Source organism: Narcine bancroftii, chromosome 1 (assembly GCF_036971445.1).
Source record: "Narcine bancroftii isolate sNarBan1 chromosome 1, sNarBan1.hap1, whole genome shotgun sequence".
Lineage (NCBI taxonomy): Eukaryota > Metazoa > Chordata > Chondrichthyes > Torpediniformes > Narcinidae > Narcine > Narcine bancroftii.
The window spans coordinates 144,817,044-144,839,296 of NC_091469.1; the positions used below are offsets into that span (position 1 = coordinate 144,817,044).

Consider the following 22,253-nt stretch of genomic DNA (forward strand, 5'->3'; position numbering starts at 1 on the left):
GAGGAGGAGAGACTTCGATGCCTCAAGCTCTTGGGAGTATATATTTCAGAAGACCTTTCCTGGAGTCAGCACATTGTGGCACTGTGAAGAAGGCACATCAATACTTTTTTAAATTAAAAAATAAATTAGACATACAGCACAATAACAGGCCATTTCGGCCCACGAATCCATGCTGCCCAATTTACCTAAACCCCCCCACCCCCCCCCCCCCCGGTACATTTTTTGAATGGTGAGAAGAATCTGGAGCCCCTGGATAAAACTCAAGAAGACACGGGGAGAACGTACAAACTCCTTATAGGCAGCGCAGGATTCGAACCCCGATTCGGTTTCTATCGCTGGTGCTATAAAGGCATTGGGCTAACTGCTACATCAACCGCTTTAAAAGAAGTCGGATGAGATTTGGCCTGTTGTCTAATGCTCCATCAAACGTCCGCGTGGTCACTGTGGAAAATGTACTGACTGGTTGGGTAATTTGAGTCCCCAGGAACACAGAACGCTGCAGAATGCTACAAATGTAGCTCGGTCCATCACAGGTTCTAAGCTCCCATCTACTGAAATCATCCATATGAGATGCTGCCTCAAGGAGGCATCCAACATCATAAAGGATCTACATTACTCTGATCACATCCTCTTCTTGCTGCTACCTTCAAGAAGAAGGTACAGAAATTGAAAGAGCAGTTCAAGAATAATTTATTTTCCAATGGCTGTCAGGCTCTTAAACCTTCCTTTATGGCATTCATCATAAAATACTCTGACATTATAAAAGAGGACAGTCTCCTCTATTGAAACACCCTTTTGTTCCTTGCACTATGGTAACTGTAAGTGCTTATTGTCTATCTTTTGCATTTATTATCTCTTTTCAAGTTCAACCACTATTGTGGTTTTTATTTAAACAAAGTATTTGGCTGCAGCCTTGGCGAGTCTGTTGTCTATCTCGTTGTCGATCCTTGCATCTGATGAAATGGTGCAGCCGAGATAGGTAAACTGGTTGACCGTTTTGAGTTTTGTGTGCCCGATGGAGATGTGGGGGGGCTGGTAGTCATGGTGGGGAGCTGGCTGATGGAGGACCTCAGTTTTCTTCAGGCTGACTTCCAGGCCAAACATTTTGGCAGTTTCCGCAAAGCAGGACGTCAAGCGCTGAAGAGCTGGCTCTGAATGGGCAACGAAAGCGGCAAGTAGGAATTTTGTTGCATATATCACAATTCATTGCGCTTAACTCATATAGATCAGTTGAAAATTTGGGCAGAGAAATGGCAGTTGGAGTTTATTCCAAGCTAATGTGATGTGTTTCCTTCTGGGAAGTGGAAGAAGAGTGGTCACAGGGCTCCTGAAATACTGATGTAAAGATGTATTTGACGGTATATGCCCAAAGTGTTAATACAACTGGATAGGGAGATAGATGGCGTGATCGCCCTCATTGGTTGAGGCATTGAGTCAGCTGTAGAAAATTTTAGTTAGGCCACATTTGGGATTTTATGTGTAGTTCTGGTCATCAGAGGAATGTGGAAGTTTTGGAGAAGGTGCAGATGAAGTTTACAAGAATGATGTCTCAAAGAAGTTGATCAACTTCAAGCTCCGCAGTTCCTTTATAGTCATATACACAAAACGCACAATGTTCTCGCTGAAAAGGCACATCTTGGGCCATCAATAGTCCAGCACCAAGCTCAAGATTTCTGATGATTAAGAAGTCTGTACCCTATGGTAGCAAAGAAGCTATAATTGAGGAAGATGGAAAGCATCTTACATGAATCCATGTGTAATGTCTCATCACTGAAGTGAATTCAATGGAATGGAATCCTCACAGGAGACAGGGGAGGAAGGAGTATAGACAAGATAACTGAGATGCATGTTTGAATCTGACCTCTCCCCTGAGGTGAAGATGAGAGATACCTGTAGTTTGAATTGCAGAGGTTTGTGTGATTTCTCCATCTGGAACCTGTTGGGAATATGGAATGTGGAGAGTCATGTGACCTCTCCATCTGGAACCTTGTTGGAAGTTACCTACTAGCCAATCAAGGTCAAGCCTGGGCCACAGGTTAGCATAAACCTGGTCATCAACCCCTTTAATTGTTTTGTTAATACCTGGAATAGGTTCTTCAACTGACGGCCACTATAAATTCCAGCATCTGTCTCTTTCTCTTCTTGGTTGAAACCTAGCTCCACTCCAGGTTGTGAACCATGGGTGACGCTGGAGCGATTATAAAGCTTCCTATCTCTGAGCAGCTGCAAGCATGTCATATAATCAGGAACGAGTGTGTGTGTGTGTGTGTGTGTGTGTGTGTTTGTGTGTGTGTGTGTGTGTGTGTGTGTGTGTGTGTGTGTGTGTGTTTATTTTATCCCTATTATAATTTCCCTACCCATATAAACAAAACCCAGTGTCCAGCCAGTCTGTGTTCAGCCTCGTTTCTTTTGGGATTTGTCGAACTTGTTTCTTTGCATACTACAATACAGAAATGAAAGGAAGAGTCAGAGATGGACCACAAGAAAGGGGGAGCAGGATAGACATTTTTGAGTTCTATATATGTTCAAGAAGTAGCACAAACATAGGCATTGATATTCTGGAGAACAATGCTGAGGGAAAGGGCTCAGATATTAACAAGCACTCTTCCATTATTCCACAAAATGGAATTGTGACTTGGGGCTCAAGCGAGTTGATCCAGAATCCATTCATTAAAACATGAAAGTCTGCAAACTCTGCCAAAAAATGTGAGTTTCTCCAGCATTGTGTTTTTACCAGAAACCAATGATGTGGCTACAGTTGTCCATTCGGTCTCAGCCTATTGGTGTTTGATCTTCTCTGCCATTGAAAGCTAATGTTTTCTTCCTTTCCCAGTTGAAATTAATATACTGTTTGACTGACAACTGAAATGTGTTTCATAAACGAAATGGTCTCTTCCTTAGTTTAAGTGATTCTATGATCTGTAGCCACACAGCGATCAATCATTTGTCATCTACCCTGATATCCCCTAGGTGTCAAATTGTCTTTGACCTATCTCCTGTGAGTGAAGTTTGTGCTAATTTAAAGATGAAAGTTGCAGTGGTTATGGTGGGGGTGAAATGATGGAGGGTAGGTGACAACAAGATTGAGAATTTGAATCAAAGGAAGATGCATGAATTGCAGATGCTAAAAATCTGAAATAAAAACAGAATAAACGCGAAATACGCAAAGAAAATGTTATTGAGATGACGCATTGGATTTGCCGAAGGTTGTTGAAGTTCATTCCCTCAAGAAATTTTATGGAAGAGTTATATGGAGTTATGTGGAAGAGTGTCTGAAGCCTGGAGCTGATCAGCTGTGAGTATATTGCTACCCACAGGGCTGAATGGCCTAGCCTGCTCCTACTTTTGTTTGTTGGAGTCAAAGAATTAGAGTTAGCCTGCATGGAAACAGGCCTCCCTGTGTCCACAATGAACATCAACCTCCCGTGACTCAGTTCACTGTCATACACACAGAGATACTGTGGAAATCTTAGTTTTGTGCGCTATCCAGGCATTGTTAACAAAAAAGTCACCACTCACCAGTACCATGTTGGATTTAAATGATTCAGAGAAAACATGGTGAAAGCAAAGTAATAAGATTATTCATGACCATGGTCAAACTTCATTGTAGGAATTTTTTCCCCCAGTCTCCTCCATTCACCTGAAGGAGAGGAGGTGAGGTCAGCATAAATGATAGGGCAGGATTGAAAGGTCTGATTACCTAGAGTGCACATTAGAGGCAAGGTGCCGAGGCCAATTGACCCGCATGTCTTTGGGAGGAATTGAGATGGTCTGCAGTAAATGTCACAGGGCCAAGTGCAAATTCCACATGGGCAGTGCCTGAGGTCAGGATTGAACTGAGGTCTCTGGCACTGAGAAGCAACAACTTCAATAGGTCATGCTCAAGGTCAAGTTTATTATCATCGGATTGTACATATAAAACCAGGTGTGTGTGTGTGTGTGTGTGTGTGTGTGTGTGTGTGTGTGTGTGTGTGTGTGTGTGTGTGTGTGCGCGTGCGTGCCTGTGTGTGTGTGTGTGTGTGTGTGTGTGTGTGTGCGCGTGCGTGCCTGTGTGTGTGTGTGTGTGTGTGTGTGTGTGCGTGTGTGTGTGTGTGTGTGTGTGTGTGTGTGTGTGTGTGTGTGCGCGCGCGTGTGTGTGTGTGTGTGTGTGTGTGTGTGTGTGCGTGCGTGTGTGTGTGTGAGTGTGTGCACACCCCACAATAAGTATTGGCAGATAGAAATCCTGTTAAATCAAGGCAGCATAACTCAGCAACCTTGCATGTGTGTGAACAGGAATAGGACAAGGGCAAGAGTATCTTGAATACAATACTGGTCTTTAAGAGGCTTTGAGGTGGACACATGATGCTGTGCAATTGCTCAGAAAAAGGAGGTTTAAGGTGCTTCTTGCATCTGATAGCCTTGTGCAAGGTGTAGTACCTCTTCAGCCTCCTAATTAGGGACAGGTGAAGCCATAGATTGAAGATGGCAAGTTTTTTCCAAGCAGATTCTACAAATTGGAATTTATGGTTGTAAAGCAAAAAACATTGGGCAGCTGAATCTGCTGATCAATGGCCAGGGTTACCCATCCAGTACGGACACTGCAACTGAAGAAGGGAACGGGAAACCACTTTGGTATTTTTTTCCCTTGTATAATCATAAACTCAACATTGAGTACAGCCTCAGCTCAAACATGGAGCATTCACTGAAGGTGAACTTTTTCTTTGGGTATCCATTCTATAGGATGATGATGGTTCCCTTCAGTCAGCTTGTGGGGTTTGATATGAGGATACCCCACTCCTCAGAAAGGAACAGCATGTGCTGAATGGATTTAAGGTGAGTAGGGGTTGCAGAGATCCAGTCCCACCTTCTTGACATCCCCTCCCAGATCCAGTGGCATGGTGAGGTCCAAGACGACTGGGGGAAGTTCTGTTGCAGTGAATGGTCAGACCAAGCTTCGATGCAGGGGATGCCCTTTCTGCGCTTCACGGCACGTGTTTGCTAGATTGCCGTTGATCCTACAAGAGGCTTTGTCCGCCCTTTGATAGGTCTTTTTTTCCATCCTGCAGTGTGTCTAGCCACCATCCGCACCAGGCAAGGCTGGCGGGGGAGCCAGTTTAGTTGCCATCCACCCAACCATGTGACAGATAATGCTGGGGTTACATGGTTCCAGTAGCACTTAAACGAGTGGCCTGACACTACAATTTGGTAGGTCAGAGATCATGATGGATGGAGAGACACGATTACCCATGCTGAATGGCAAGACACCTGAATGAAGGAGGCAGGCACATGAATATATGGGGAATATCCCTCTGTGCATCAGGGGCAGTAGTGTTTTAACTTCAGCATCGTGTTCAGCACAGGCACATAGGGTGAAATGCCTGCTGTTGTGCTCTACTGTTCTATGTTCTATGAATGGCCTGGTAAAATGTGAAAATACTCGATATTGACCTGTGGGAAGAGAAACGCAGGCGACGGTCAGATCGAGGACTCTTCATCAGGGTGAAGGAGGCTGTCTGGGAGGGTTTGGAATAATCAGGCCTGGAGTGGGCAATGGGTGTCATTTAACAAGGAGACATTACATAGCATAAAAATTAAAATAAGATTATCAAAATTAGATTGCAATTGCAGAGAAGTGCACCATTTTGTAATTGCACTGAAGAGTCTGGAACAGTTCCTGATAAACAAGAAAACTTGGAGATGATGGGGTCTGGTCTAGTACATAAAAAGAGCTGGAAAAACCCAACAGATCACACAGCATCCATAGGATGCAAAAGGCAATCAAACTTTTCACCCCAGATGAAGGCCACACACCCGAAACACCCACAGCCTTTTCCTTCTTATGGATTCTGCATGACTTGCTGAGATTCTCCAGCATTTTTGTGCACTGCACTGGAGCAATTCCTGAATAGTGGGGAGAGTACTTTTATTGAATAAATCACAGATGTCAACATTACAAGCTGGAAATGAATGAATGGCTCACAGTTCAAACGCACCAATTTGGATATATCTTGTTCCCTTCTCTGCAGCAAGCTTTCACTCTACCCTTCATGACAGAGCTTTCAAGTTCCAAGTATGGTTTCCATTTAAACATTTGTAACCCCCCTCCCCCCCCCCAACCTTGAATCTGGTTGCCATGGCCTGTATTCAGGTGTGCCATCCGCTGGTAATGAGCAACTCTGTTGAAAGCTCGGTGGATTCTGTGATATTTTATTGCTCCCTTTTTAGATTAGTGGCGGGGAGGCAGGGAAGTGCAGGGGACAGGGGAAGGCCAAATTTGGAAGTCATTTAGCTGTGTGGGCTGATGAGGTGCTGTTCCAGCTCAGCTTCACACCTGCGTTCCTCCCATTATTGTCAAGATTATTGACAGTCTTTGCCTCGGTACATCTGGTGTACATATGTGTGATATCCTGTGAGGAAAGTGGAGGTCTAAGCGTGGTATGATTCTCAGCCATTTTCCTATTTCTCTTGCATTAGCATGGTATCATTTGCTGCCTAGCTCTTTCTGCACTGCTTCATGTCCACTTCTCCCACTGCCCAGCTGGCTTTTCCCACACACTGTCATGTGAGGATGATCTTCTTTGCAATATTTAGGGCAGCACGGTTAGCGTAGAGGTTTGCACAATGCTATTATAGCACCAGAGTACCATCTGTACTCGGGTACAGATCTGTAATCGGGAACCATCTTTAATGAGATTATATGCTCTCCCCATAGATGTATGGGTTTCCTCTAGGTGCTCCAGTTTCCTCCTAAATTAAAAAGACATGTAGGGTTTGTAGATTAATTAGTCATATGGGTGTATTGGCAGCAAGTGCTTGTGGGACAGAAGGGCCTGTTACTGTGCTGTATCTCTAAAATAAATTTTAAAAATATCAAAACAGTGCCTCAGAAATTTTGAACTAATATTATTCAAAGATCATCTAAGGTTACAGGAATATCTAGATCTACTGGGAAAGTGGGCAAGGGAGTGGCTGTTGGAACTTAACTGAAGGCAAATGTGAAGGGATGCATTTTGGAAAGACAAACCAGGCGATTGAGGAGTGAACAGAGAGACTGAGGATTTCAAAAATGTAGTTCTCTGAGAGACAGAGTGGTCAAAAAGGTGGACGGTATGGTCAAGAACGTAGTTCCCTGAGAGACGGAGTGGTCAGAAAGGTGGACGGTATGGTCAAGAATGTAGTTCCCCGAGAGACGGAGTGGTCAAAAAGGTGGACGGTATGGTCAAGAACGTAGTTCTCTGAGAGAAGGAGTGGTCAGAAAGGTGGACGGTATGGTCAAGAACGTAGTTCTCTGAGAGACAGAGTGGTCAGAAAGGTGGATGGTATGGTCAAGAACGTAGTTCCCTGAGAGACGGAAATGTGGATGGTATGGTTGTCTTTGTTAGTTGGACATCATGTTGCAGTTGGGCAAATAATTGGTTAGGCCACATTTGGAGTTGTGGTCACCGCATTATGGGAAGGATGATATTAAGCAAGAGAGGGTGGGGAAAAGGTTCACAAGGATTTTGACTGGCTAGGAAGGCTTGAGTTTAAGGAGAGATTGGAAGAACATGAGTATCTGGTTATAAAGTTAATTGGGAAAAAGTGAAATGATACCCTTAGTCAATGGGGATTAGACACAATGCAAGAGAGTAATTGATTTTAGATGGCCAGATGCTGGAATAAAATATGTGGAACCATATTTTTAAAAAAACTTATTTAAATTAAATTACTCATTATTATTAAAGAAAATAAGAGAAAGATGGAATGTGTTATCAACTACTTTAAAAGATAGAGTAAATTGTGTTAAGATTAATGTTTTTCCTAGAATCTTTTTCAATTGATTCCAATTGCAATTCCTCCAAATTGTTTTAAGGAATTAAATGCTCGTGTTAGTACATTTTTTTATGGTAATGGAAAATGGCAAGGGTTTCTTTGGAAAAATTAACATGGAAATATGACTGAGGAGGTTTGCAGCTCCCCAACTTTACGAACTATTATAAAGTAGCCCAGTTGCGATTTATTAATGTAATATATGACTTAGACAAGATTCCAGCTCGAGTGAATATAGAACTAGTAAAATAGGACAAACAAACCCACAAGACTTTATTTATAAATGGAATTCAAGATTGTTACTAATTAATAGAGAAACTTTGATATTGAAACATTTAATCGAGCTTTGGAATAAGGTTGATAAAGAGATCGGAGAAGGAGGAGGTTAATTGTCAAGAAGAAAATCCGTATTTCAAAACAGACTTATTCACATTTTTATGGGAAATCAATCTTTAAAGATTTGGCAACGTCATGGTATGAAGAAGATTGAGGACTGTTTTGAAATGGGCAAATTCATTACTTTTAGGAGAATGAAGGAGAAATTCAGGGTATCTGAGAACATCAGACTTTGTTATTATCAGCTTATGAGATTCTTACATGAAAACTTTGGTCAAGATCCGTTATTTCCAGCAGGGACAGAGATGGAGTCATTGTTGTGTAATGGAGACATTAAAAAAATTATTTCAATAATGTATAGGCTGGTTAAAAAAAGAACATTTAGAAAGTAGGTGTTCAAAATTTAAGACAAACATAGGAAGTAGATTTGAATAAACAAATAGATGAGCACAATTGGATTGAGTTGTGTAGAGAAAGTATTTTAAGCATAATTAATGTGAGGTATAGATTTGTACAATATAATTTTATTCATCATTTATGCAGTACAACTCATATTATCCAAAATGGTTGGGACCGGTCCCATTTCAGATAAACGTTTTTTTTGGAGAACCAGTCATTTTTTAAAAAATAGCCCATAGCGAAAGCAAATCACTTATAACAGTATTCAAACAACAACAAACAACAAGGGAAAGCTTTTTAAGCATTAAAATAAAGTTGAATTCTCACCCTAGAACCTTTAGCAGAGGTGATATATCTATATATTTTTGGGAGATAAATTGGGAAAGGTTTGTCGGAGTATGTTACATACAAACACTTTAAAACAGATCTTATTTGAAATACCGGAGCTCTGCTAATGCTAGACATATCGGCTCAACAGCTTTTACAGGAACTTTGGAGAGTGTCCAAGAGACTTCACTAATGGATTGTTCTTTACAAAAGGCAACAGATGAAAGAATTTGTTGGAGCCACCTTCTGTTTGGAGTAGAGCTTGCTCTTCTAAGAGGGTCATTTGGTTTTGCAAGCAGAGAGTCAAACAGTCTTTCTCTCTCTCAGAGAGAGAGAGAGAGATCGATAATTCTACAATGTTACAGCCATCAGAGGCAGCTGGGACAGGAACAGGAAAAGCTGGAAAGCTTGTGCGAAGCCCCATTTGGAAGACGGCCTGGTCAAAGCCCTTGTGGTTCATGCAAGAGGAGAGGACTGGCTGTCTAATGTTTCACTTGGAATAAGTGAAACAAGAAGGAACTCTGTGCTGACCTGAAAGAAAGAGGTTATCATCTGGAGAACCCTGAAAGGGGAAAGTTTCATCAGCTAGACACTGGAGTGGCTGATTAAAAAGGAATCAGTTGTGGATGTCCTGGAACAACAAATCTCTCTCTGAAAACTGACAAGAACCTTCCTGAGCAGTAACCATTTACCTTTCAAGCACCATAGTCTGGTGAACTTTATAAATGTTAAATTCTGTGCACAGTATAAGAATTGCCTGGAACCAGTGAACTTGGAGGAATGAGAAGTGAGATTGGGCTGTGAACCAAAGAACTTTTCTGAACTTATGCACACATTACACACACGTGCCCTTAGAATTGGAAGGGGGTTAAGTTAGGTTAGTTAAGTTAAGTTAAAGGGTGATTCTGTCTTCATGTATAAAGATTATTAAAAGCAATTTTTGTTCAAGTAACTACTTGTCTTGGTGAATATCTATTGCTGCTGGGTTTTGGGGTTCTCTGGGCTCATAACAATTGGAATAGATATTGAGATTGAGGGTTTTAAGATAAATGATAAAGAACATAAAATTAGCCTTTTTGCAGATGATGTAATATATCTAACAAACCCTGAAAGTTGATTAAAAAAATGTAAATGTTCAATTGGCAGAATACGAGTTAATATCAGGTTATAAGGGAAATGTTGATAAAAGTGAAGTAATGGCAATGACTGAGACAGATTACACACAAGTTAAGAAAATGACAACATTTAAATGGCAAAAGGAGTTGGTCAAATATTTAGGAATTAATATTGATAAGAATTTAAGTAATTTATTTAAATTAAATTACAGATCTTTGTTGAAGAAAATCAAAGAAGATTTAACAAGATGAAAGGATTTGCCAATTTCTTTAATAGGAAGGATAAATTGTGTGAAGATTAATATTTTTCCTAGAATGCAATACCTATTTCAATCATTACCAATTTTTGTACCGACGATGTTTTTTCAAGATTTAAATAAAAGTGTAAGAAGGTTTATTTGGCAAGACAGAATGCCTCAGATGGCATTGGAATAATGAACATGGAAATATGATCATGGGAATATGACTGCCTAATTTAAAAAAATTATTATAAAGCAGCTCAACTTAATTTTTTTCCCTGCTGTTATCAGATTGATGAAGGGACAGCATGAGTACAAATTGAAATGAATAAAATAGGAGAAAATAATTCTGAGCCTATTTTGTATATATGGCATGAAAGACTGTTGAGAGGGCAAATTGATACACCGATTTTGAAACATATACTTAAAATATGGAATGGAATACATGTAGAAAGGAGAATGAAGAATTATCAGTTGGCAAGAATGTTATTAAAGCAAAATCCTTTAATTCCTTTTATGGTTAATAATGTTTATTTTGACATTTGATATAATTGCAGAATGAAAAGGATTGTTCTTTAGGTTATGCTTTTTTAAAAACTTTTGACCAATTGAAAGATAAGTGTAATATACCAAATAATACAATTTTTTTCTTATATTCAGCTTAAATCATATTTTAAAAGAAAGTTAGAGATGAATTTTTGATTACCTGATCAAAGTCAATTGAATATTTAATAACTGATATGTTTATCAAAATATTTATTACTAATATGTTTGTAAAATTGCAAGAGACTATGCAGAAAAAGGATTTATTTAAATCTCAATTTAAATCTAAATTGAGATGGGAAAGAGATTTAAATATACAAATTCGAGAAGAACTATGGTCAAATTTCTGTCATGAGTGTGTAACTAATGTTAAATACAAAATGATACAATTTACATTTTTACATCAATTATATTTTACTCCATAAAAATTACATGGAATTAATTCAAATTGTTCTGATAAATGTTTTAGATTAATAAAGATGTAGGAACCTTTCTCCATGCAGTTTGTCAATGTGAAAACGTAGGAAGATATAAGTATTTTATTAGGACGAGTTATGAAGGTGCAAGTTTTGAAATATCACAAAATATTTTTATTAGGAGATATTTTTGATTTGAACTTAGATACTACCAGAAAAAAAATTCCATAAGATTTGGCAACCTCATATGGATTTTATTGCTATGAGTTCATCCACTGATTCTGCCATTCCCGATCCAGCTCACTTTAGGTTCAAGGTTCAAGATCACTATGTAAATTTAAATTTAATTACTCAAGAGGTTATATGATTATCAGCCAGGCTTTTATTTCCTTTCTTCTATCTTTCCTACATTTTTGGGGAGGGAGGGAGGAGGGTGGGGCTGGGAGAAAATATGAAATTATGTATTCTTTTTTATTATATTTTATAAGGTAAATAAAATGAAAAATACAAAAAATATTATTTATATTTTTTACTGGGTCGTGTTTCCCTGATTCCCTCCTAACGTCCACAATCATCTTCTTGGTCTTGCTAGCGTTGAGCGCAAGGTTGCCTCTTTGACACCAATCAAAGATCTGCTCCATCTCCCTCCTGGACGCTTCCTCATTGCCATTTGTGATTCTGCTGACAACTGTGGTGGCATCGGCAAACTTGTAGATGGCATAGGAACTGATCCTGGCCACAGAGTCATGGGTGTATAGTGAGTAGAGCAGTGAACCCTACTCCTGAATAGCAGTGTGCTTTTTCAGGATACGGAAATTGAGCGAGCATAGGTTTAAGGTGAAAGGGGAAAATCTAAAGGGGATCTAAGGTGAAAATATTTCATACAGAGGGTCGTGGGTATATGGAATAATCTGCCAGGTGGGTTGGTATATTTAGTACATTTAAAAGACATTTGGACAGGTACAGTGTAGGATGAGGAGAGAATGTTATGAGCCAAACACAGGGAAATGGGCTTCATTTAGAAAGGTACCTTGGTTCGCATAGATCTATTGGGCCAAAGGGCCTGTTTGCACTGTATAACTATGAATCTCCATCACTCTTGTAGAGCTCGTCGAAAGAACCAAAGACTTGTTGATCCAAACCAAGGCTTTTATTAGCAAAAGACCGGAGCTCTTCACAGGTGGCCGACCAGTCCGGAATGATCCGACCTGGCTAGGGACACAACCCTTTAAGGCCCAGACAGTAGGCGTGGCTAAGCTCTCAGCCAATCGCTGTAAGCACAGTCTAGATACAGTAACTATATACACTATGTACATTGGTGATAGACCTGTACTATCACATTCACCCCTTCTTGGAGAATTGACCCTGGGAAAAAAAAAAACAAAACCGAGGGAGAGAATGAAAAGGAAGGGGTAGGTCAAGGACTGTAGCGGTCAGGGGGTCTGACCATCCGGCGTGACCACCGTGGTGCCGGGATTGGGGTCGCTGGAGTGGTGTCACCAGCGGGCTCGTCAGGTGCGACTGCTCCGTCGCTCAATTCCCCAGTCGTTTTGTCGGCAGGGTGGCCGGGGTCATTGGGGTGCTGTTGGTCCTTCTGTTGCGGCACGGGGCCTGGAGCATAAGGAGTTGGGGGGTTTGCTGGGTCTACCGCGTCCTGAGCTAGGTCCCACACCGAAACAGTGTCCTCCCGCCCGTCTGGGAACTCCACGTATGCGTAATGTGGGTTCGCGTGGAGTAGAGTCACTCGGTCGACCAAGGGGTCGTTCTTTGAGTGCCGGACGTGGCGTCGCAAAAGGACGGGGCCAGGGACGGTGAGCCATGCCGGTACAGTGGTTCCCGATTCGGATTTCCTCGGGAAAAGGAACATCCTTTCGTGGGGGGTGGCATTTGTTGCAGTACATAGGAGGGAGCGGATGGAGTGTAAGGCACTAGTGAGAACCTCCTGCCAGTGAGAGGTGGGGAGACCTTTAGACCGGAGAGCCAGTGTAACCGCTCTCCATATGGTGGCATTCTCCCTCTCGACCTGGCCATTACCGCGTGGGTTATAGCTCGTGGTCCTGCTTGAAGCAATACCACACTCCAGAAGGTACTGTTGCAGCTCTGCACTCATGAATGAGGACCCCCTATCACTGTGGATGGAATTGGGATACCCGAAGATGGTGAAAATACTGTGAAGGGCCTGTATCACTGAGGTGGCAGTGGTGTCTGGGCAGGCCACAGCGAATGGGAAGCGGGAGTACTCGTCGATGGCCATAAGGATGTAGGTATTACGGTAGGGGTCCCTTAAAGTCTACGCTAAGACGCTCGAAGGGGCGGGTGGCTTTGATAACGTGGGAGTTATCCGGACGGAAGAAGTGGGGCTTGCATTCGGCGCACACCGAACAGGCTCGGGTCATGGAGCGGATCTCCTCGACTGTGTAGGGTAAGTTGCGCGCCTTGACAAAGTGAGCAAACCTAGTGACCCCTGGATGACAGAGCGCCTCATGGAGTTTCCGTAGTCTGTCCATCTGTATGCTGGCGCACGTCCCCCTGGAGAGCGCGTCAGGCGGGTCGTTGAGCTTACCAGGCCGGTACAGGATGTCATAGTTAAAGGTGGAGAGTTCGATTCTCCATCTGGCGATTTTGTCGTTTTTTATCTTACCACGCTGGGTGTTGCTGAACATGAAGGAGACCGCGCGTTGATCAGTCAACAGTGTAAAGCGCCTCCCAGCAAGGTAATGTCTCCAACGACGCACCGCTTCAACTATGGCCTGGGCCTCCTTCTCGATCGAGGAGTGTCTACACTCCGGACCCTGGAGGGTTCTGGAGAAGAAGGCTACAGGCCGACCGGCCTGGTTCAAGGTGGCTGCCAGGGCGAAGTCGGATGCATCGCTCTCGACTTGAAATGGGACAGACTCATCGATCGCGTGCAGCGTCGCAGCAGCGATGTCAGATTTGATTCGATCGAAAGCCGCTGTGGCTTCGGTCGAGAGGGGAAAAGAGGTGGTCTTGATAAGAGGACGTGCCTTGTCGGCGTAGTTTGGAACCCATTGGGCGTAATACGAGAAAAGGCCCAGGCAACGTTTGAGAGCTTTCTGGGTATGTGGGGGGGGGTAAGTCCATTAAGGGACGCATGCGGTCAGGATCTGGCATGACTATCCCGTTCTCCACCACACAACCTAGAATAGCGAGTCGTGTGGTCCGGAAGACACACTTGTCCAAATTGTAAGTCAGGTTTAGCTGACGGGCAGTTTGAAGAAATTTGTCTAGGTTGGCGTCGTGGTCCTGCACGTCATGGTCGCAGATGGTGATATTGTCCAGATACGGGAAGGTAGCGGTTAGCCCGTTCTGGTCCACCATCCTGTCCATTTCCCGCTGGAAGACCGCGACACCATTCGTGACCCCGAATGGTACCCTGAGAAATTGATATAGTCGCCCATTCGCTTCAAAGGCCGTGAATGGTCGGTCCTCGCAGCGGATCGGGAGCTGGTGGTAGGCCGAACGTAGGTCAATAGTGGAGAAAATGCGGTACTGGGCGATCTGGTTCACCACATCCGTGATGCGTGGCAGGGGGTACGCATCCAGGAGTGTGAAGCGGTTAATGGTCTGGCTATAGTCGACCACCATCCGTAGTTTTTCCCCATTCTTGACAACCACCACCTGGGCTCTCCAGGGGCTTGAACTGGGTTCGATGATGCCCTCATCCAGCAATCTACGCACCTCACTCCTAATGAATTCCCTGTTTTCGTAACTATATTGCCGACTTTTGGTGGCCACAGGCTTCCAGCCAGGGGTGAGGTTTGCGAAGAGTGCTGGCGGGGCAATCCGGAGTGTGGAAAGGCCGCAGGATTGGCCCCGGGGCACGGGGGCAGGTTGCTCGGGTGCTTCGGGAGTGGGGCGATGGCAGACCGAGAGGGGGGCGTGGGGTCCCCCAAAGTGTAGGGACACCGTTTGGAACTGACACTGGAAGTCTAATCCCAGCAACACTGGGGCGCACAATTGGGGAAGGACGAATAGTTTAAAGTGGGTGACCGTTACGCCCTGTACTTCCAGCGTGGCGATGCAATACCCCTTTATCTCAGTTGAGTGCGACCTCGTCGCTAATGAGACCCTCTGGGTAGTGGGGATAATGTCAAGTCCCCAACGGAGGGCCAGATCTGGCTGGATAAAACTGTCAGTTGACCCAGAGTCAAATAAGCAATTGGTGTCGTGTCCATGCACTTTAATCAGTTCCATTGCTCTGGTGAGGGGATGAGAGCATTGCTGGTTTAATGTTATTGAAGCAGTTGACAGGGGAGTTTTGCGTGATGACGTCACGCAACGGGATGACGTCACGCAACGGGATGACGTAGTCAACACTCGAGGAGCAGGTTGGAGGACCTCCCGGAAGTGCTGTTGTGGCGGCGTTGGCGGGTGAATGGTAAGTAGTGGGGTTTGTAGTTGCTCGCGATTGGCGGTGGGTAGGTCGGTGGTCGCGGCGGTCGGGCCCTGGCGGTCGTCAGCGATGGACGCTAGGGTGAGCACCTGGTTGGCCGCGGGGGTGGCTGCGGCGGCGGTAGCGTCGGCCCCGGGGGTGTCTGTGGCGGCGGCAGCAGCGGCGGTAGCGTCGGCCCCGAGGGTGGCTGTGGTGGCGGCAGCAGCGGCAGTAGCGTCGGCCCTGGGGGCGTCCGTGGCGGCGGCAGCAGCGGCGGCGGTAGCGTCGGCCCCGGGCGTGGCTGTGGTGGCGGCAGCAGCGGCGGTAGCGTCGGCCCCGGGGGCGGCTGTGGCGGCGGCAGCAGCGGCGGTAGCGTCGAGTGTTCCGCACGGGGGGAGAGGCGGGCCATCACCATGGTTGCGAGGGTGGGTTACCCCTTCCGGGTTCGGCGTCTCCGTGACGTCAGGTGTTGCCGTGCAGGGGAGCCCTCGCTCTCATTGGACGAGAGCTCTGGGGAAGAAGAGTTTGAATGGGATAGCGGCGATTGGGCTTCACACGAGGCACTGTGTTTGCCGGCGGCCATTTTAGACCTACAGACTGCAGCAAAGTGGCCGTTTTTAAGGCACTTCTGGCACCTGGCTTTTCTTGCTGGGCACTGGGACCTGCTGTGCTTGTTCCTCCCGCAGAAATAACATTTTGGGTTCGCAGGGGGCAGTGTAGCAGCAGCCGACAGGCCGTCAGGGGTAGGGTAGAAGGGCACTCTACTCACATCAGAACGAGGGGTCCAGTCCCTAGAGAGCTCGGTGGACTTTAAGGCTGCATCCTCCATTGTAATTGCAATCCGGGCCACGTCCTCTAGTTTTTCTACCCCTTGTTCGAGCAAGCGCAGCCTCACTTCATTCGATCTGAGCCCAGCCACATAGGCATCCCGGACGAGATCATTTGTGATCTCGGCAGCAGTTTTGTCCACACAGTTACAGTCCTTGCCCAATGCCTTTAATACTTGTAAATATGCCCTGCTGGGCTCGCCGGGCTGTTGCTTCCTCGACGCAAGCACGAGCCGGGCATGAACTCTGTTCACCGGTTGATCATACAGTCCTTTCAGTACCTTTATGGCTGCGGTGTAAGTGGTCTCATCCTGGATGTTCTCGTAGACTCTCAAGGACACCATAGACAGCAATGCTGTTAGACGCTGGTTATCCTCCTCCACCTCAATGAATCTCAGGAAGTTTTCAAAGTTCAGCAGCCAGAACTTAAAGGCTTTGAAGGCTGTAGCTGACTGTGGGTTGATATCAAGTTTTTCTGGCCAAGTTAAACGCTCCATCCCTTTCAAAAAAATTCTTTTTGCTAATAAAATTGTAGAGCTCGTCGAAAGAACCAAAGACTTGTTGATCCAAACCAAGGCTTTTATTAGCAAAAGACCGGAGCTCTTCACAGGTGGCCGACCAGTCCGGAATGATCCGACCTGGCTAGGGACACAACCCTTTAAGGCCCAGACAGTAGGCGTGGCTTAGCTCTCAGCCAATCGCCGTAAGGACAGTCTAGATACAGTAACTATATACACTATGTACATTGGTGATAGATCTGTACTATCACAACTCTATACACAGATATACCTACGCATACTTAAGTGTAGGTATGAACGTCTGAAAGAAGGATGCTAGTGGACTACTCAACTCCTCATACTTTCTCCATTTAAGAGGACCATAGCTGATCTGATTGCAACAACTCTAACTCCTGTAGAGGTCTGTGTGGCTGCAGAGGCTGCGGGAATGCTTATCTTTTTGCTTCAGGGGTGGCATGGTTAGCATTCCGATTAGTGCAATGCTTTAAAGCACCAGAGATCGGGACCAGGGTTCGAATCCCGCGCTGTCTGTAAGGAGTTTGTACATTCTCCCCATGTCTGTGTGAGTTTTCCACAGGGGCTCCAGCTTCCTTCCGCTGTCTGAAATGTATCAGGAATGTAGGTTAATTGGATGTAAATTGGGTGGCACGGACTCATGTGCCGAAATAACCTGTTAACATGCTGTAGGTTTAAATTTAAATTTAAATTTAAATCTCCTATTGCAGAGTTTTACAGAAGACCAAAGAAAATTTTGTGTAATATCACAATTTTTGCATGATCACAAAACAATAAAGGATTCCTGGATCTTGTAGCTACCAGGAACCTTTGAATTTTTCACGGCTAACATCGCGGTTAGCCCAACACTGTACAATGGCAGCAATCGGGACCAGGGCACAAATCCTGTGCTGTCTATAAGGAATCTGTACATTCTCACTGTGACAAATGAGACAAAACCCTCCCCACTATTGAGTAAATCTACAGGGAACGCTGCCATCGGAGGACAACAGCAATCATCAAAGACCCACACCACCCAGCTCATGCTCTGTTCTCACTGCTGCCATCAGGAAAGAGGTAGAGGTGCCACAAGACTCACACCACCAGGTTCAGGAACAGCTGCTACCCCTCCATCATCAGACTGCTCAATGACAAACTCAATCAGAGACTCTTATTTGTGCAATTTATTGATTTTTCTTTTTCTTCTCTCTGTATTGCAGTCAGTTTACATTCACTATTTGTTTAGAGTTTTTTTATTTGTTTACATGTTTACAATGTGTACAGGTTTTTTTGCCCTGCCAATTATTGGTAATTCTGTTGCACCCACAGGAAAAAAAGAATCTTAGTGTTATATGTGATATCGTGTATGTATACTGACAATAAATCTGAATCTGAGATGGAAATGTGAATGGATAATGAAGCCCAGAAAGCTGCTAGATTTGGTCATGTTCATCACAGGAGGTCCACATATAGGAGGATCTCTCCTGGATCCAGTGTATTAGGGCAACTATGAAGAAGGCACACCACTTTCTAAGAAGGCTGAGGAGACTCAACATGTCACCGAATAGTCCGTTGAACTTCCGCACATGTAGTGTGGAAAGTACACTGACTAGCCATACCATGGGTTGATTTAGAAACTGGAGTGCCCAGGAATGCAGAAATGTGCAGAAAGTCCATGCTGCACACTGACCTGTCCATTGGAGCCATCTACCTGAGAAGCTGCCTCAAGAAAGCAGCCAGCTTCAGGAAGGATTCCCATCACCCTCGCAACAATCTCTTCTCTCAGATACCTTCAAACAAAAAGTACAGAGGCCTGAAGACCAGCACCTCCAGGTTCAGGAACATTTTTTTTCCCCAAAAGCGATCAGTCTTTTGTCCTCAACATACTAGCCTGAACCTTACCATAAACTAGTCTAGAACCATCCAACAATCTGCCTGAAATATCACCTGTTTTTGCACAAAGTGCAAAGTGCGGACATTTTAGCAATACTTTTATATTTATTATTTATTTTTTAGTTGGCATATTATTTAATTGATGCTGTTGTAGTTGGTGAATCTTATGCACACGTTTGAAACCTGTATATTGTAATTATGTAATGACAGTAAACTCTCATCTTCACCAATCTGATCATAAATGTGACACCAGATTCATAGGTTCATTAGACACTCTTAATTGTCCACGAGATAGATAAATTGTCGATGCCTGCAATGGGTGCCTGGAATGCATTGCTGGGAGTGGTGGTTGAGGCTGGTACAATAGGAACATTCAAAAGACTCTTAGACGGGCATGGGAATGTAAGAAAAATGGAGGGCTATGTGTTCCAATGTTCTATGTTCAGTGTAAGTGTGAAAGAATTCATTTGGAGATTTGCAGCAAGGCAGAAGGATTAACAAGAAATGGAAGGCTGTTGCAAGGTGTGGAAGTTAAGAAGGACCTTGGAGCACGTTCACAGATCTTTAAAGCTGCAAATTGGATTATAAGGGGGTGAAACACAAAAGTCTGCAGACACTGTGATTGTAGTAAAACATAGCAGTGGTGGAGGAATTCAGCAAGCCTTGCTGCATCCATAGAAGGTAAAGATATATAACCAATGTTTCAGGCCTGAGCCCTTCCTCACATAAATTAATAAGTTAATTTAAAAAGCATAAGGGCTGTACACTTAATGAGCTCAGGTAAGGAGTTAAAGGGAAAGAGAGAATAAGAAAAGTTATGAAAGACAAATTAATTAATGGGAATGAAAGCTTGGGAAGGGATCGGAGATTATAGTCAAGTGTTATAGGAATCTATGTGAAAGGGGAGGGGAGTAATGGATTAAAAATATTATATATAAATGCATGAAGTTTCAGAAATAATGTGGACAAGCTTGAGGCTCAGTTGGAAATTGGCAAGAATGATGTTGTAGGAATAACAGATTCATGGCTGCAAGAGGACAGAGCTGGGAAATGAATATTCAAGCTTATACATCCTATCAAAAGGTGTCCAGAGGGAATGGAGTGGCTCTGTTGGTGAGGAATGAAATACAGTCGCTTGTGAGGGGTGACATAGAATCAGGAGGTGGAGAGTCAGTATGTATGGAACTGAGATATTGTAGGGTCTTAATGGGAGTCATCTACAGGGCCCCAAATAATAGCCTGGATATAGGGTGCAAGCTGAATCAAGAGTTAAAATTGGAAATTTGCAAAGATAATGCTACAGTTGTTATGGGGGATTTCAACATGAAGGTAGACTGGGAAAATTAGGTTGGTTCTGGACCCCAAGAAAGGGGGTTTGCGGAGTGTCCCCCAAATGGATTCTTAGAGCAGCTTGTACTAGACCCTACCAGGGAGAAGGCAATTCTGGGTTTAGTGTTGTGTAATGAACTGGATTTGATAAAGGAAAGTCAAGGGTAAAGGAACCATTAGGAGGTAGTGACAATAACATGATGTGTTTGAATTTTCAATTTGAAAGGGAGAAGGGAAAATGAGAAGTGTCAATATCATGGTTGAACAAAGGGGATTATGGAGACATGAGGGCGAAGCTGGGAAAAGTTGACTGGAAAGGTACCCCAGCAGGGACAACAGTGAGACAACCATGGCAGGTATTTCTGGGAATAACACAGAAGTTGCAGGATCAGCTCATTCTAGGGAGGAAGAAATATTCTTAGGAGAGAAAGGAGCAACCGTGGCTGACAAGGGAAGTGAAGGACAGTATAAGAATAAACGGGAAGTATAACATAGCAAAGATGAGCTGGAGGCCAGAGGATTGGGAAACTTTTAAAGAGCAACAGAAGATCATTAAAAAGGTAATAAGGGGAGAAAGGTGCGAAGGTGAGGTAGCCAAGAACATAAAGGAGGAGAGTAAAAGCTTCTTTAGGTATGTGAAGAGGGAAAAAAAAAATATCTAAGATCAAATTGGGCCCTTGAAGACAGAAACAGGTGAAAATATTATGGGGAACAAGGAAAGGGCAGAGGAGTTGAACAGGTAGTTTGGATCTGTCTTCACTAGGGAAGAAACAAACAATTTTCCAGATGTAATAGTGGACAGAGGACCTAGGGTAATGGAAGAACTGAAGGAAATTCATAATAGACAGAAAATGGTGTTGGGTGGACTGATGGGACTGAAGCTGATAAATCCCCAGGGCCTGATGTCTGCATCCCAGGGTAATTAAGGAAGTGGCTCTAGAAATTGTGAATGTATTGGTAATCATTTTCCAATGTTCTATAGATTCATGATCAGTTACTGCAGATTGGAGGGCAGCTAATGCTATCCCACTTTTTAAGAAAGGAGGGAGAGAGAAAACAGGGAATGGCAGTGCTGGCTTGAAGGGCCAAATGGCCTACACCTGTACCTATTGTCTATCATCTAATATAGTTATGCTGAACTGTATAGAATGGAAATTAGGTCATGTCTAACATCTGATCACTGCATTACAGGAGAGACTTGTGACTTGACTGCACTGGAGAGAGTGCTGAACAGAATTATGCGGACATTTTCAGCATGGAAAATTGAGGAAAAGGTCGGTTTATTTTTTTTAACTCAGGGAAGGCTGAGGGTAGATCGATGAGTTGGGCCAAAGGGCTTGTTCCATACTGCATTGCTTTAATTACTAGTAATTGCATTAAACCAATGGTGACCTAGATCTCAGAAAGTGGCGGTTGAACAGTGTTCTCAATGAGCAGATTGTTGCTTGCTGCTGTGTTAAGGAGGTTGTCCAAAAATCGCATTCAACGCACTTTATTCAATTTTATTTCAACCTATAGAAATGGTAGAATGGATGCAGACATTTACCTGTCTTGCCCAGGGGCACTTCAAGTCTGTTCTCTCTATATTACAGGGACGTCCCTAGCAATATCCTACCAGCAGCACTTATTTGTGGCCCTGAGAGATAACTGTGTCTCTTTTGCAGAAGTAACATGCTTCATGTGACACTATCATTGGGTGTATTTAAGGGAGAGATTGTCAAGTTCTTGATTAGACAGAGCATCAAAGGTTATGGGGAGAAAGCCAGGCAGTGGGGTTGCATGGGAAAATGGATCAACTTACGATTGAATGCGTGGCAGACTCAAAGGGCTTAATGCTCTATTTCTGCTCCAATGTTCTTGACCAGCCTATTCACAATCCTTTAACCCCTTGAAGCACTCCTCTCATTTCAGCATCCACTCAGTGAGAAACAGTTAGTATAGCGGTTAGCACAACACTGTTACAGCATCAGTAAACCAGTGCTATCAGTAAGGAGATGGTACATTCTCCTCGTGTCTGCGTGGGTTTCCTCGGGATACTCTGGATTCCTCGCACTGATCAAAACGCAAGGGGTTGTAGCTTAATTGGGTTGATTGAGCAGCATGGGCCGAAATGGCCTGTTACTGTGCTATATTTCT

At 43.9% G+C, this 22,253-nt stretch overlaps 1 protein-coding gene and 1 long non-coding RNA gene across 2 annotated transcripts in view; one reads left to right on the plus strand and one right to left on the minus strand.

Annotated features, from left to right (window-relative positions):
* LOC138745398 (uncharacterized) overlaps nt 1–21,391 on the plus strand; it is a 41,670-nt gene extending 20,279 nt beyond the window's left edge. Inside the window, exon 3 of the long non-coding RNA XR_011346252.1 lies at nt 21,309–21,391. This is a non-coding gene — a long non-coding RNA (uncharacterized lncRNA). The remainder of the gene's footprint in view (nt 1–21,308) is intronic.
* The window catches only part of LOC138745439 (uncharacterized), a 57,133-nt gene that overhangs the window by 34,011 nt on the left and 869 nt on the right, over nt 1–22,253 (minus strand). The window lies entirely within an intron of this gene.